The sequence below is a fragment of the Ranitomeya variabilis genome, chromosome 2 (genome assembly GCF_051348905.1).
Source record: "Ranitomeya variabilis isolate aRanVar5 chromosome 2, aRanVar5.hap1, whole genome shotgun sequence".
NCBI classification, from domain to species: Eukaryota; Metazoa; Chordata; class Amphibia; order Anura; family Dendrobatidae; genus Ranitomeya; species Ranitomeya variabilis.
Window position 1 is genome coordinate 236291154 of NC_135233.1, and position 13808 is coordinate 236304961.

The 13808-nt window shown below is 42.1% G+C and overlaps 1 protein-coding gene across 2 annotated transcripts in view; it reads right to left on the reverse strand.

Moving 5' to 3' along the window:
* Nucleotides 1-12836, reverse strand: part of SLC38A5 (solute carrier family 38 member 5) — a 103193-nt gene extending 90357 nt beyond the window's left edge. The window contains exon 1 of one of the 2 annotated variants that reach the window (XM_077284114.1): nucleotides 12791-12836. The gene's annotated coding sequence lies outside the window, so the exon portion shown is untranslated. Of the gene's footprint in view, nucleotides 1-12489; nucleotides 12554-12790 lie in introns of those variants that run through there. The other variant, XM_077284112.1, reaches the window with a different exon arrangement.
* Between the last annotated feature and the right edge of the window lie 972 nt (nucleotides 12837-13808).

The window sequence follows — 13808 nt, forward strand, 5'->3', positions numbered from 1 at the left end:
GGTGCAGGGAGGGCCTCTCTTCTATGGAGGGGTTTCTCCTTTAATGTGCCCTAGGGATAGTTAGGTTCTGTGTGCCTGTGATAGGGTTGAGTTAGTCTTTTTTATCTTTTTATCTTTATTTTGTAGGGTCAGATAGATGTGTAGGGACAGGGAGGGACAGATAGGGACAGTCTTTAGGGACAGGTAGTTAGTATTAGGTTGGTAGTGAGGGACAGGTAGGGGCAGGTAGGGAGAGATTGGTAGGGCTATAGGGACAGGATTTTCTCTTTTGTGTTGTTAGGGAGGGTCAGGGTGATGTGTGGTAGATTAGGGTGAGAGCCTCGATGGTCTCTAGTTCCTGGTGGTGGGCTGTAACCCTCACTTACAGATTTTTGTTTTGTAATTGGTAACCCGGGTATAGGGCTTGCAAGCATTGAACTTGGGCCTGTTCTTTGGTCATGGTTATGGTGTGTACTGGTTATTATTATGTTGTATTGATATATGTTATTATAAGGTTGTATATATATATATATATATATATGTTACATGTGTACTATGATGCCTTTAGGGGGGATTTAGTTTAGGTGGGGTGGGGGGTTTCTTGGGGGGTGGGGGGATGAGTTTTGGAGAATGGACGTCCGGCGGGGTGCCAAGAAGAGGAAAAAAAGGCCATAAACTTTTATGGACCTTGCTGTGTAGGAAAGGCCACAAACTTTCGTGGGACCTGGTGTGATAGGCCACAAACTCTCGTGGGACCTGGTGTGATAGGCCACAAACTTTCGTGGGACCTTTGGGGGAATGGTAGTGGTTTAGTTTAGGAGGAAAAAATAAAAAAATTAAAAAATATATATAAAATAAAAAATAAAAATATATAAAAATATATGATTAAGTTTCGGCCAGGTGGCCTATTTACTTTCTTTAGGGCAGTTGGCCGACTTTTGTTTATTTTTCTAGGGATGAATGCATGGGTATGTGTGTATGAGGGCAAAAATGTACAAAGGAAGGGAAAAAAGGATATAGGTCTCTTCCCTTGCTGGGGGGTATTAATGAAATGGAGGAACATTTTGTTTGTATAAATCTGCTGGACATTGGACTTTTGGGGATTGTGAATAATTTGTTTTGTTATTGAGTTTGTCTGTAAGCTTTGCTTGTAAGTTTTGTTTTGTACTTTTATAATAAAAAAAGAGATACAGGATGTAACTCAGGATCAGTAATGTAATGTATGTACACAGTGACTGCACCAGAAGAATAGTGAGTGCAGCTCTGGGGTAGAATACAGGCTGTGACTCAGGATCAGTACAGGATCAGTAATGTAATGTATGTACACAGTGACTGCACCAGCAGAATAGTGAGTGCAGCTCTGGGGTAGAATACAGGATGTAACTCAGGATCAGTAATGTAATGTATGTACACAGTGACTGCACCAGCAGAATAGTGAGTGCAGCTCTGGAGTATAATACAGGATGTGACTCAGGATCAGTACAGGATCAGTAATGTAATGTATGTACACAGTGACTGCACCAGCAGAATAGTGAGTGCAGCTCTGGAGTATAATACAGGATGTAACTCAGGATCAGTACAGGATCAGTAATGTACTGTATGTACACAGTGACTGCACCAGCAGAATAGTGAGAGCAGCTCTGGGGTAGATAACAGTATGTAACTCAGGATCAGTACAGGATCAGTAATGTAATGTGTGTACACAGTGACTGCACCAGCAGAATAGTGAGTGCAGCTCTGGAGGATAATACAGGATGTAACTCAGGATCAGTACAGGATCAGTAATGTAATGTATGTACACAGTGACTGCACCAGCAGAATAGTGAGTGCAGCTCTGGAGTATAATACAGGATGTAACTCAGGATCAGTACAGGATCAGTAATGTACTGTATGTACACAGTGACTGCACCAGCAGAATAGTGAGAGCAGCTCTGGGGTAGATAACAGTATGTAACTCAGGATCAGTACAGGATCAGTAATGTAATGTGTGTACACAGTGACTGCACCAGCAGAATAGTGAGTGCAGCTCTGGAGGATAATACAGGATGTAACTCAGGATCAGTAATGTAATGTATGTACACAGTGAGTGCAGCTCTGGAGTATAATACAGGATGTAACTCAGGATCAGTACAGGATCAGTAATGTAATGTATGTACAACAGTGACTGCACCAGAAGAATAATGAGTGCAGCTCTGGGGTATAATACAGGATGTAACTCAGGATCAATACAGGATCAGTAATGTAATGTATGTACACAGTGACTGCACCAGCAGAATAGTGAGTGCAGCTCTGGAGGATAATACAGGATGTTACTCAAGATCAGTAATGTAATGTATGTACACAGTAACTTCACCAGCAGAAGAGTGAGTGCAGCTCTGGAGGATAATACAGGATGTAACTCAGGATCAGTAATGTCATGTATGTATACAGTGACTGCACCAGCAGAATAGTGAGTGCAGCTCTGGAGGATAATACAGGATGTAACTCAGGATCAGTAATGTAATGTATGTATACAGTGACTGCACCAGCAGAATAGTGAGTACAGCTCTGGGGTAGAATACAGGATGTAACTCAGGATCAGTACAGGATCAGTAATGTAATGTATCTACACAGTGACTCCTCCTTTTCTGTAGATAACTTTAGGGTTATACGTAAACTGTATGTACAAGGGAAGATATTCAGTAATATTGATTGGGGTTAAAATTGCCGTGAAGTAAAATAGTTTATAGGGTGTTTTCTTTAAGAAACTTATGGTTACATGACGGTTTCTCTAAAAGAGCAAGGGTTAAGGAAAGGAGTATATTGAGGGTTTATTCTTTATAATGAATCCTTTGAGTCTTTCATTCCATGAAACAGTGTGATATTAATAGACAAGTGCTGGAGAAAGGTCAGAGTATCCAGTGTGTGTCTCCATATAAAATCACAGACAATGCCATGTGTTATAATAGGCCGGGCAGCGGGACACCGCTTCTGTGTGTTTTATACTCGGCTGTGCTCTCATCTGTGAACTATGAAATACAGCTAACCCATCGTCACTGCCAGGTAACCATGAAGGTGCCATGAATGAGAGACTCTGACGTGAATGGTGGTAGTGCACAGAGCTGGTGCTGCGTCGTGCCCAGCGTCAGTGATACAATATAACAACTGGTGGAGTGCGGTGAGGCTGGGGACAAAGAAGCATCAGTGTATGTAGCCTAATTGTGTGGCACAGCAATCACCCGGCCGGCTCACAGTCCTGTCTGGTGACTGGGACAACACTTCCTGGCCTGAACATTGCAGTCACAGCTGATGTGCAGTCATCATACACCCCAGCCATGTGTACGTTCAGAATTTTACATCCGAATTTGTAAGGCAATATCAGGAGTGGAACAATCAGAGGAAAAGTTTAATAGAAACACGTCACCACTTCTGTATTATCACCCACTCCTGGTTTTGGCTTACAAAGACTGATGTAAAATACTGACCAAATACTTAACGTGTGAACGTGGCCTTACAGTGAGTTTGTTTTGGTCTTTGCCAGGATGTTATGTTGGCACATCCAATAAGACTTGTCACCATAAGGCTTCCTCAGACAAATGTACATGTGCGGTGAAGGAGATGAGCGGTAGTAAGACACCTCATGCTGCTTATCTTCTATGTGAAAGGATTGCACTGTGTCTCCTCATATGCTGTATGATTGTGGCAAAATCATTCACCTTTCCTCACACATTGCAGAGGATACTAGGATTAGTACGGACAGATGGTGGGTTTGAGATGCGGATTTTTCAACAAACACCTTTCCTCTGTAGCCAAGGGAGAAACTGTAGGAGAGATCAGCGCACGTAGGGTCTTATCCGATGGATAAAAAATTGATACATTCAGATTATACTAACCTGACAGATCTATTAACAGGGGGTATAGATCTTAATGGAGATATCAGATGCAGCAAGTGACCGCATCAGATACAATAACATTGGAGATTTGTGGATGTAATAAGATGTAGGACCAGATTTATTCAAAATGAAGGACAAGTGGTTTTATTCAACGTGTTTCAAAGTTCAGATGACGTCTGAAGTATTTGTGATCTTTGGCATTGTAAAGCTTGTTAGAAAACATCCTGGTTGTATTTGCCATATGTCAAAACAAGAACCTTCATTCCCCAATGTAGTTCTTCATCTGTAGCAAACCAAACAGTCACACATTTGCTGCATGGCTAACGGAGGAAGAGGAGTTCATATGAGAAGGAGAGTTGGAGGAGTTATCTGTGACTTTTGTTTGGTTTGCTGCAGATGAAGTACATTGGAGAATGAAGGTTTTTGTTTTGAGATATTGCAAATACAACCAGGATGTTTTCTAACAAGCTTTCAAATTCCCAAGATCAGAAATAGTTCAGACGTCATCTGAACTTAAAACCATTATCCTTCATTTTGAATATATCTGGTCCTACATCTTATTCGGCAGCGCGGATTACATCCACAAATCTCCTATTTTATTGTATTCCTCTGTAGCAGAAATGGTCAAAAAAATGAGTATGCTCACTGTGATGTGGATGAGCTGCAGGTCTCCCCTGTTCATTGTTACAGGGGGTGAAATCTGCAGCTCAGTCCTGGTAAAAGCTGCATGTAATACATGGATCTGCAGTGGAAATATTCCGCCATATCTAGGCTTCCTCTGAGGTCCGCCTGTGCCTGGCACGCAGCTATTGTCTAGGTATCGGCCCAGTGTTTATGGGACCAGCAGTGAAGTGTACTTGGAATAGGAATATATGTACACACAGGGCTATGACGTCTGGGAGAAATAAACACTGGTGACTAGGTGTTCGGGGATAGAACAGGTGACTTTACATGGTTGCTTCTTGCTCTCCATCACACAGCAGCGCAGGTAGGAACCTGTGACCGCAGCACCTTTCTGCAAAGCACCAAAATCACAAATTCCAGGACAATGAAAACACAAGTGTGGGTTCAGTCTAAAGTTAAATCCATCACATCTGACATTCATATGGGCACTGCGTTTTAAAGGAACATTTCAGACTGAGCGGCTCCTGTGTTGTGCCTGTCTCCTGCCCTGCAATAGACATAAGGATTTTTTCTTGTGCCATGCTCTGCCCCACTGGACCTGCAATCAGTTTTGTGTAGTATATTGTAAAGCTCTGTAACATATTGTATATTGATTCTTGTTCCTACTTAAAAGTAATTCCATGCCTGGTCCTCAGGTTCTTTAGGATCCATTAATAGCAGTAGTGTCTATACTGTATATTCAGTCCTCGCATGCTAGTCTCAGATACTCTACTTACGTCTGACGGAGGGCCGTGTGTTTTGTTTCCTTTTTAAATAAAGCTTTCAATACATTGGCCGACTTGGCACCGATTCAACAAGCACTCTGGTTTTTCTTGTTAACTATTGTCTTTCTGTTGGGATTGTTCTGTGTAAATAAAGCGTTACCACCGCATAATAAAATGTTCTGCAGCTTTCCAATATACTAACACTTTTCAAGATTTCTGCTTGTTCTCACTACATGGAAACATTCATGTTTACTTTCAGAAGCTAAAAAAACTACAACCGCAAAAGTATACGTGCTCACAGCTGCAGTCTGTTACTATGTGTCAGTATATAACCGATTAATTGATGGCTGTCCATTCAACAAACTGCACAAATCTATAACTTATGTGAATATATCAAATGTTGTAATATGTATTTTCAAAGAAATATACTTATTTTCCACTTCTCCCAACTTTGCCTTCTAAACTCTTCTTTCACCATGAAAACAAGCTAAAATGTGAGCTCGCTAATGTATTAGACTGCACTTTATGTACAGAATACACTAATGTATAGACTATTAAAGACTATGGAGAAAAAGGAGGTTGGAGCATGGTAATATGTACGTAGAGAAACACAGACAATGGTGCTGCAACTTACTTTCTAGCAAGTGTAACGGTATGTTTCCACGGTAAGTAAACGCTGCTTGTTTGACGCTGCAGCGTCAAACAAGCAGCGTCCAGATGTTCCAGCATAGTGGAGGGGATTTTATGAAATCCCGTCTCCACTATGCGTGGAAACCCGCACGCGGCGGCCCTGCGACTCCGGACATGCTGCGCGTCTTTTCAGAACGCAGCATGTCCATACACCTTGCGGGGACGCAGCGTCCCCGCAAGGCATATCACAGGGCCCTATGGCGAGGGGTGCGATGATCCCGGATGTATACTGTACACATCCGGCACCATCGCGTCCCAGAAAGGGGGCGGGGCTTAGCGCCGAGCGGCTTCGCCGCTGCGGCGATACCGCCGGCCATCCTGAGCGTGGAGACATAGCCTTAGGGTATGTGCACACGTTCCGGATTATTCGCGGATTTTTTGCGTTTTTTGTGCGTTTTTTCCGCGGCTTTGCGCTGCAAAAACACTTTAAAAAACGCATACATTAAGCGTCCCATCATTTTTAATGGATTCCGTAATTTTTGTGCACATGTTGCATTTTTTTCCGCAAAAAAAACGCATGCGAAAAAATACGCAGCATGTTCATTAATTTTGCGGATTTTAAGTGGATTTCCCACTATAATATTGCATTGGGAACCTCAGGAAAAAATGCGCAAAATCTGCACAAAAAATGCGCAAAATACGCGATAAAAACGTGATAAAATCGCGACAAAAAACGGAAAACCTCAGGAATTTCTCAGGAAATTTCTGCATACTTTCCGGACGTGCACATAGCCTAAATCTCACCCCAGAACTGGAATTGTAGCTAGAGCTGGATTCACACCTACACTGCTCAGCACTGCTCTATAATATCCTTCATGATGCTGATTTCTAACAAGTGTTTAGCTCACCCACAGACCTGGTTTCACAGGTACATTGCTCAGTACTATGTAATGTCCTCCATTCTGTTGCTGAACACATGTTACTTAAAGACAGGAGAGCAAGGATCCTTCATGTCTGTGTGTGCGCTGATTATGGGAGACATCATAGCAGCTAGCCTCTACGAACTAGCTCAGAGACAACTGAAAATCACAAATATAGAAACAGACGTCAGATAAATAATTAGAATATGGCGACTCAATCACAGATTCTTAAAATAGGAGAAAAATGAGTCAAAATTAGCCCAAATTAATATAAAAAGGTTTATAGTTTATTGAAATTAGAAAATAGTGACTAAAACATACATATAGCATATAGTAATTAATAATTCATAGGATTGTGCAGAGTGACCAATCCCTAGGTGCAACCAATAATCCAGGTATACAGACGGGACACAAATACCTCCAATTACAATAAAGGTTTATCCAACACTTTCCCCTAAACATTAAGGCTCATACATAGCACATGGAATAAACATCAATGTTGTATGGCTATACAGATTATAGCCGCAGTAACATCATGTGCCCAGTCTATACCGACCATAACATATCCACTAAGGGAAGCAAGAGGGGAGTGAGTTGATTAATTACCCATATTAAGCGGCGTGTCCGATCTGCGTCCTGGTACCATACCCCAACGCGCGTTTCGCGTTCACCGTGTTGCCGCTTCCTCAGGGGGCGTGGCTAAATCCGGATCTCCATCCGGTTTAAGTAAGGTGTAATTCCGGTGACGTGTGTGAATAAAAAAGTGCGCTGCTATGGACCGCAAGTGAAATATCTCTTATTGCTCCTCAAGCCTCACTCCCAGCAGGTAAGTCCGGGTCACATGGGTGGGTCGGCGCCACGCCCACACCACATGACACCGGACCTCCGACGGGAGCCGACAAGGGGCAGCAGATAATACATATCAAAACTGTGTCAAAGTTAAGTAGAATAAAATATGGTGATAATAGTGAAAATACTACATGTGCACAAAATGCACTATTATATGTGCAAACATTTATGACGTGCATTTGAATTCCGCATTAAAGTGACTAGTGCAAAGGTGCAAAAGAGATAAACCTTAATACATACAAATATATTAACTTTATTCCATCATAAAAATACAGTATAATATAAAATATACAAATGGCACATCCAACAGGCATAAGACATGAAGAGCGAAGTGGGACAACCACAATATGCAATAGCCATAAGATCAATTGCTGACAATCACAAAAATTATAGCATTACGTCATCCATCCAGGCCATTAAACATATCGCATAAATATATAGAATGTGTCAGAAAAAACTATCCCAATAGTTATCCATTAATCTTCATTTATTTCATATAGTTAGAGTAATACTCCAGAAGACACCGAACTTTCTTCATCACCATCAGGTAAGTAGAATCTTTTCACCATCTGTTGTCTCCCACGAACATATCAACGTCACATGTCATATGAATGTAGACATAAGTAAAATCGCACTAAAAACAGTAGAAGAATAGAGACCGAATTAAAATCTAATGAACAATGGCAAGGACAGGCATCTATCAGACAAAATTTAGAGGAATGACGAGAAACCATGTGCCTCATTGAAGCCTTTGGGTGCCATGGTTCCCAAAGTAGAGATCCAGCGACATTCACGTTGTGCTAGAATGCGCTTAATATTACCGCCTCTCACACCACATTGCACATGGTCAATCCCACGCACCATAAACGTCTTGGGGTCACACTCATGAAATTGTCTAAAGTGGCGCGGTATGGCCTTGAGTTTTGCCATATCAGTCTCCTTTGCTCCAGCCATTATATCCCGCACATGTTCCCGTGTGCGTGTACCAAGGCGGCGAGATGTCAATCCAATATACACTTTGGGACATTTACATATAGCGTAATACACCACTTGTGTGGTATTACACGTTATGTGATAGTTGATACTAAAAGTCCTCCCACCATCTACTGCATCAAAGGAGGTGGTACGACTAATGTTGGGGCATGAAATACATTTTCCACACGGGAAACAGCCCTTCACTGGGCCACCGGAGCCAAAATTGTACTCACCTGGTTTGGGGACATAATGGCTTGATACCAGTAAATCCTTCAAATTTTTACTGCGTCTGGCAGTCATTGAGGGATATTCTTTTAAGACCTTAGAAAGAGTTGGATCACTCCTGAGGACACCCCAATGTTTTTGGAGGCAATTCCTCATCGTGGTCCACTCACTGTTGTACGTAGAAATGAATCTTACTAGGTCTTGTTGTTCGGCCTTTTTTTTGAACTGGCCATTCCCAGGGCGCAATAATTCCTCACGCGATGCGTATTTGGCCCTCAAGTAGCCATTCTTGATGCTCCTATTACTGTATCCCCTGGTTCTAAATTGTCTGATAGATGCCTGTCCTTGCCATTGTTCATTAGATTTTAATTCGGTCTCTATTCTTCTACTGTTTTTAGTGCGATTTTACTTATGTCTACATTCATATGACATGTGACGTTGATATGTTCGTGGGAGACAACAGATGGTGAAAAGATTCTACTTACCTGATGGTGATGAAGAAAGTTCGGTGTCTTCTGGAGTATTACTCTAACTATATGAAATAAATGAAGATTAATGGATGACTAGTGGGATAGTTTTTTCTGACACATTCTATATATTTATGCGATATGTTTAATGGCCTGGATGGATGACGTAATGCTATAATTTTTGTGATTGTCAGCAATTGATCTTATGGCTATTGCATATTGTGGTTGTCCCACTTCGCTCTTCATGTCTTATGCCTGTTGGATGTGCCATTTGTATATTTTATATTATACTGTATTTTTATGATGGAATAAAGTTAATATATTTGTATGTATTAAGGTTTATCTCTTTTGCACCTTTGCACTAGTCACTTTAATGTGGAATTCAAATGCACGTCATAAATGTTTGCACATATAATAGTGCATTTTGTGCACATGTAGTATTTTCACTATTATCACCATATTTTATTCTACTTAACTTTGACACAGTTTTGATATGTATTATCTGCTGCCCCTTGTCGGCTCCCGTCGGAGGTCCGGTGTCATGTGGTGTGGGCGTGGCGCCGACCCACCCATGTGACCCGGACTTACCTGCTGGGAGTGAGGCTTGAGGCGCAATAAGGGATATTTCACTTGCGGTCCATAGCAGCGCACTTTTTTATTCACACACGTCACCGGAATTACACCTTACTTAAACCGGATGGAGATCCGGATTTAGCCACGCCCCCTGAGGAAGCGGCAACACGGTGAACGCGAAACGCGCGTTGGGGTACGGTACCAGGACGCAGATCGGACACCCCGCTTAATATGGGTAATTAATCAACTCACTCCCCTCTTGCTTCCCTTAGTGGATATGTTATGGTCGGTATAGACTGGGCACATGATGTTACTGCGGCTATAATCTGTATAGCCATACAACATTGATGTTTATTCCATGTGCTATGTATGAGCCTTAATGTTTAGGGGAAAGTGTTGGATAAACCTTTATTGTAATTGGAGGTATTTGTGTCCCGTCTGTATACCTGGATTATTGGTTGCACCTAGGGATTGGTCACTCTGCACAATCCTATGAATTATTAATTACTATATGCTATATGTATGTTTTAGTCACTATTTTCTAATTTCAATAAACTATAAACCTTTTTATATTAATTTGGGCTAATTTTGACTCATTTTTCTCCTATTTTGAAAATCACAAATGTAGCCCGAAGAGGAGAAAACTGGTGCAAAATATAGGATAAAAAAAGGCCAAATCTAGTATTATTCCTTAAGTACACACAGAACAGTGTATTCTTAAGTCACCTTAAAACGTAGATTCGCTGTAAAGCTTTATGTGTTGGAGGCAGGCAGCCCGAAGATTATCACATGGTATTCTCATGTCAGGAAGTGATGGTATATTGCTACGGTATGCCTTTACTTCATGATTACTGGGGTTTGACTGCTGGAACCCCCACTGATCCTGAGAATGAAGGGTGCAGCGTGATTTGCCGTCTCTGAACAGCGCAGAAGAGCGCCGCTGTGCAGGAAAAGACCGTGAATTGCCAGTGTAGCCCTGTTTATTCTCTGAATCAGTGAGGGTCTTCTAATCATAAAGTGATCGCATACCCCAGCAACAATATACCATAACTTATTGTACCATAGCTGGTATAAGTCCATCGAGAGTTTTATATGCTCCGTCCTCCATGTCAGGATGTTTCCAGCACACATTAGTGTGAAGAGTGAGCTTTCATATTATAAAATCCCTCTCTACACTTGTATGAGGGTACATGCCCAGTACCCACCTATGTACACCACACCAACATACATAGAAACACAATGTAAAAGATGGCAAACCCAGTGACCAAGCTGATGATCAGGAACATCTAAGACTCCCACACACACTAACAGAACTACAACTCTCAGCACCTCCAGCTAGCCTCACACTGAAGAAACAAATTGTGAATTGTAGACTCATGACATTAAATGGGTAAAAACATCTTCATTATCGGGGGGTTAGGACCATTTATACGCTTGTGCTGATAAAGTGGCGCTGTGTTCCTAGATAATGGTTGTATACAGCCCCCAGTGCACTGTATACATAGATGGTTCTAGATGTGGACCCCCTGTGTTCATTGCAGATCAGTATACATGGACAGCGCGGTGGCTCAGTGGTTAGCACTATAGCGCTGGGGTCCTGGGTTCAAATCCCACCAAGGACAACATCTATAAGGAGTTTGTATGTTCTCCCCGTGTCTGCGTGGGTTTCCTCCGGGTTCTCTGGTTTCCTCCCACACTCCAAAGACAAAGGGAATCTAGATTGTGGGCCCCAATGGGGACAGTGATGATAATGTATGTAAAGCACTGGGGAAATAATGGCGCTATATAAGTGAGTAAAATAAAGAAATAAAAAGTATACAATACAGTGCTCTCACACCCTTCTTTAAAATAACTTGTCTCTCCCCTTTCCCTTATCTAGTTCATAGGTTCTTGAAAGGACCTCTCCCTCGTTTTACCTCTAGGGTCCGTGCCGCAGTGATCGAGTCTGTTACCCAAACTGGTAGCTCGTTTTAATTCCTAATAAAGGATAGTCTTTACTCCCCTTTTAGTACCAAACTAATTGATGCTTACCAGTGTGAAGTCCTAATGTCACATGCTCACAAGTAAGTTCCAGACGTTCAAATTAATCATTATATCTGGAATGAATTCTTACCTAATGGCCTGAATTAGTTTACTGTGTTTTCTTTTCTTTGTTTTGACATGTTCTTTGCAACTCTCAGGTCAATAACACATATTATGGCTCTAGATCTTAGTGCAATATAATCTGAGCATTACTATTATATTGTTATACATTATACGCATGTTTGTTGTAAAAATTTATAAATAAAGATTTACAAAACAAAAGTATACTATATAGTGGAGATCTCTAATTTGTGAGTCTCAGCTGCCGTGAAAGTACAACTCCCAGGATGTTTTGAGATCAAGTAAGTCAGGGCATACTGGAAGTTGTAGTTTTACAGCCACAGGTTGGACACCGCCACTGTACAGTATGGACGCACATCGATACACAATCTTTGGGACGTTATATACAATATGAAGCCCCCTCTCCCCATAACTTTCTATACTGATGCAAGCACATTTTCAAATATAGAGACCCCCCCCCACAAACCACACAAATCTGTGCACACAGACGTACAGGTGGTCTCCATACCTTCCCGTAGATCTTGCTGCTCACGCAAGTATTTTATATCCTACTAATCCAAAGAGAAGATGAATATTGTGCAGATCCTATAGCCGTGTTCCCGAAGTCCTGGGACATATGGAAAACCTGACTGCATGGGAAGCCTGGGGAGGGGCTTACACAGGGGCTATGTGAGAGCAGAGCTTTTCAGCCATACAGACAGCTTCTCACTGGCTAAAAGGTTCCTTACAGACCCCCAAAATATTACAATGCAAAGCCTCATTTCAGCATTAATCCCCCAACCGCCAAATTCTGCATCCAAACTTCCTACCGTTCTGTTGCATAGGAGATACCCGATGACCAGCGTCAAGGGCTTGTAACGTGAAGGGTCCAGTTGTGATGAGTCTCGGTCTGGCTCTGATTCCGGACTGAGCTTCACTCATAGATTTGGGCTCCGCTTATAATGAATGTTTCATCCTAGTGACGTGGTGGAAGGGGCCGACCGTGGACAACTCATAATAAAGGCACCCCCAATTCCATTTTTTTCCTTTAGATTTAACTCTTTAAAGACAATAGGAGATCCCATCTGCTGCTCCTATATTCCCTCCAGTTGTGGCGCAAAAGGATGTCCACTTAGATGCACAGTACATGGATGAGAGAGCCCCCATGTTTTGATGATTTAATTCATCCACTTTTTCACATTCTCTTGACTGTGCCATTCATTCATCCAGCCGCCGACCCTGTGGGGAGACATGCCAGCTTCAGATGTCGTCTTTTTTGGATCTGATTGCATAGCCCCAGTTCTTCAGCATAGTTGCTCATAGTCCTGATGGTGCAGAGAGTGAGTGTCCAGTGTCCTCCTCTAGTGGCAACTATGAGAGGGACTCCGGATTATGGAGCGATTGGGCTCTGGTTATTATCTGGTTATTACTGTCAGGCCCCAGATTTGTGCTGGATGCCAGGCTATCATAAGTCCACTGTGATTTTTGCAGTTAACTCTTAAGTTCTCAGTTTATTTTCTCTCCCACAGTAGGATGTAAGCCACCCTTCTAGGATAAGTACTATGGCATTTACTGCCTGTTATGCAGATAATTATGCTTTGCAGTGAATTTAGTTTTTCATGGTGATCTTCCCACTAGGGGGCTACTGTATCACAGAGTGACATTTCTTCCTGAATCTCCTGCTGATACTGCCCAGGGGCCTGGGAGTCGACCCGTACGCCCATGTGCTTAATTTGGTCAGACCAGTTTGTCCACTTCCATTTTGTCTTGCTTTTTTCTATAATTGTGTACATACTTAAAAGCCATTTTGTATGTGTATGGTACTGTACCAGGTATGGCAAGGTTCAC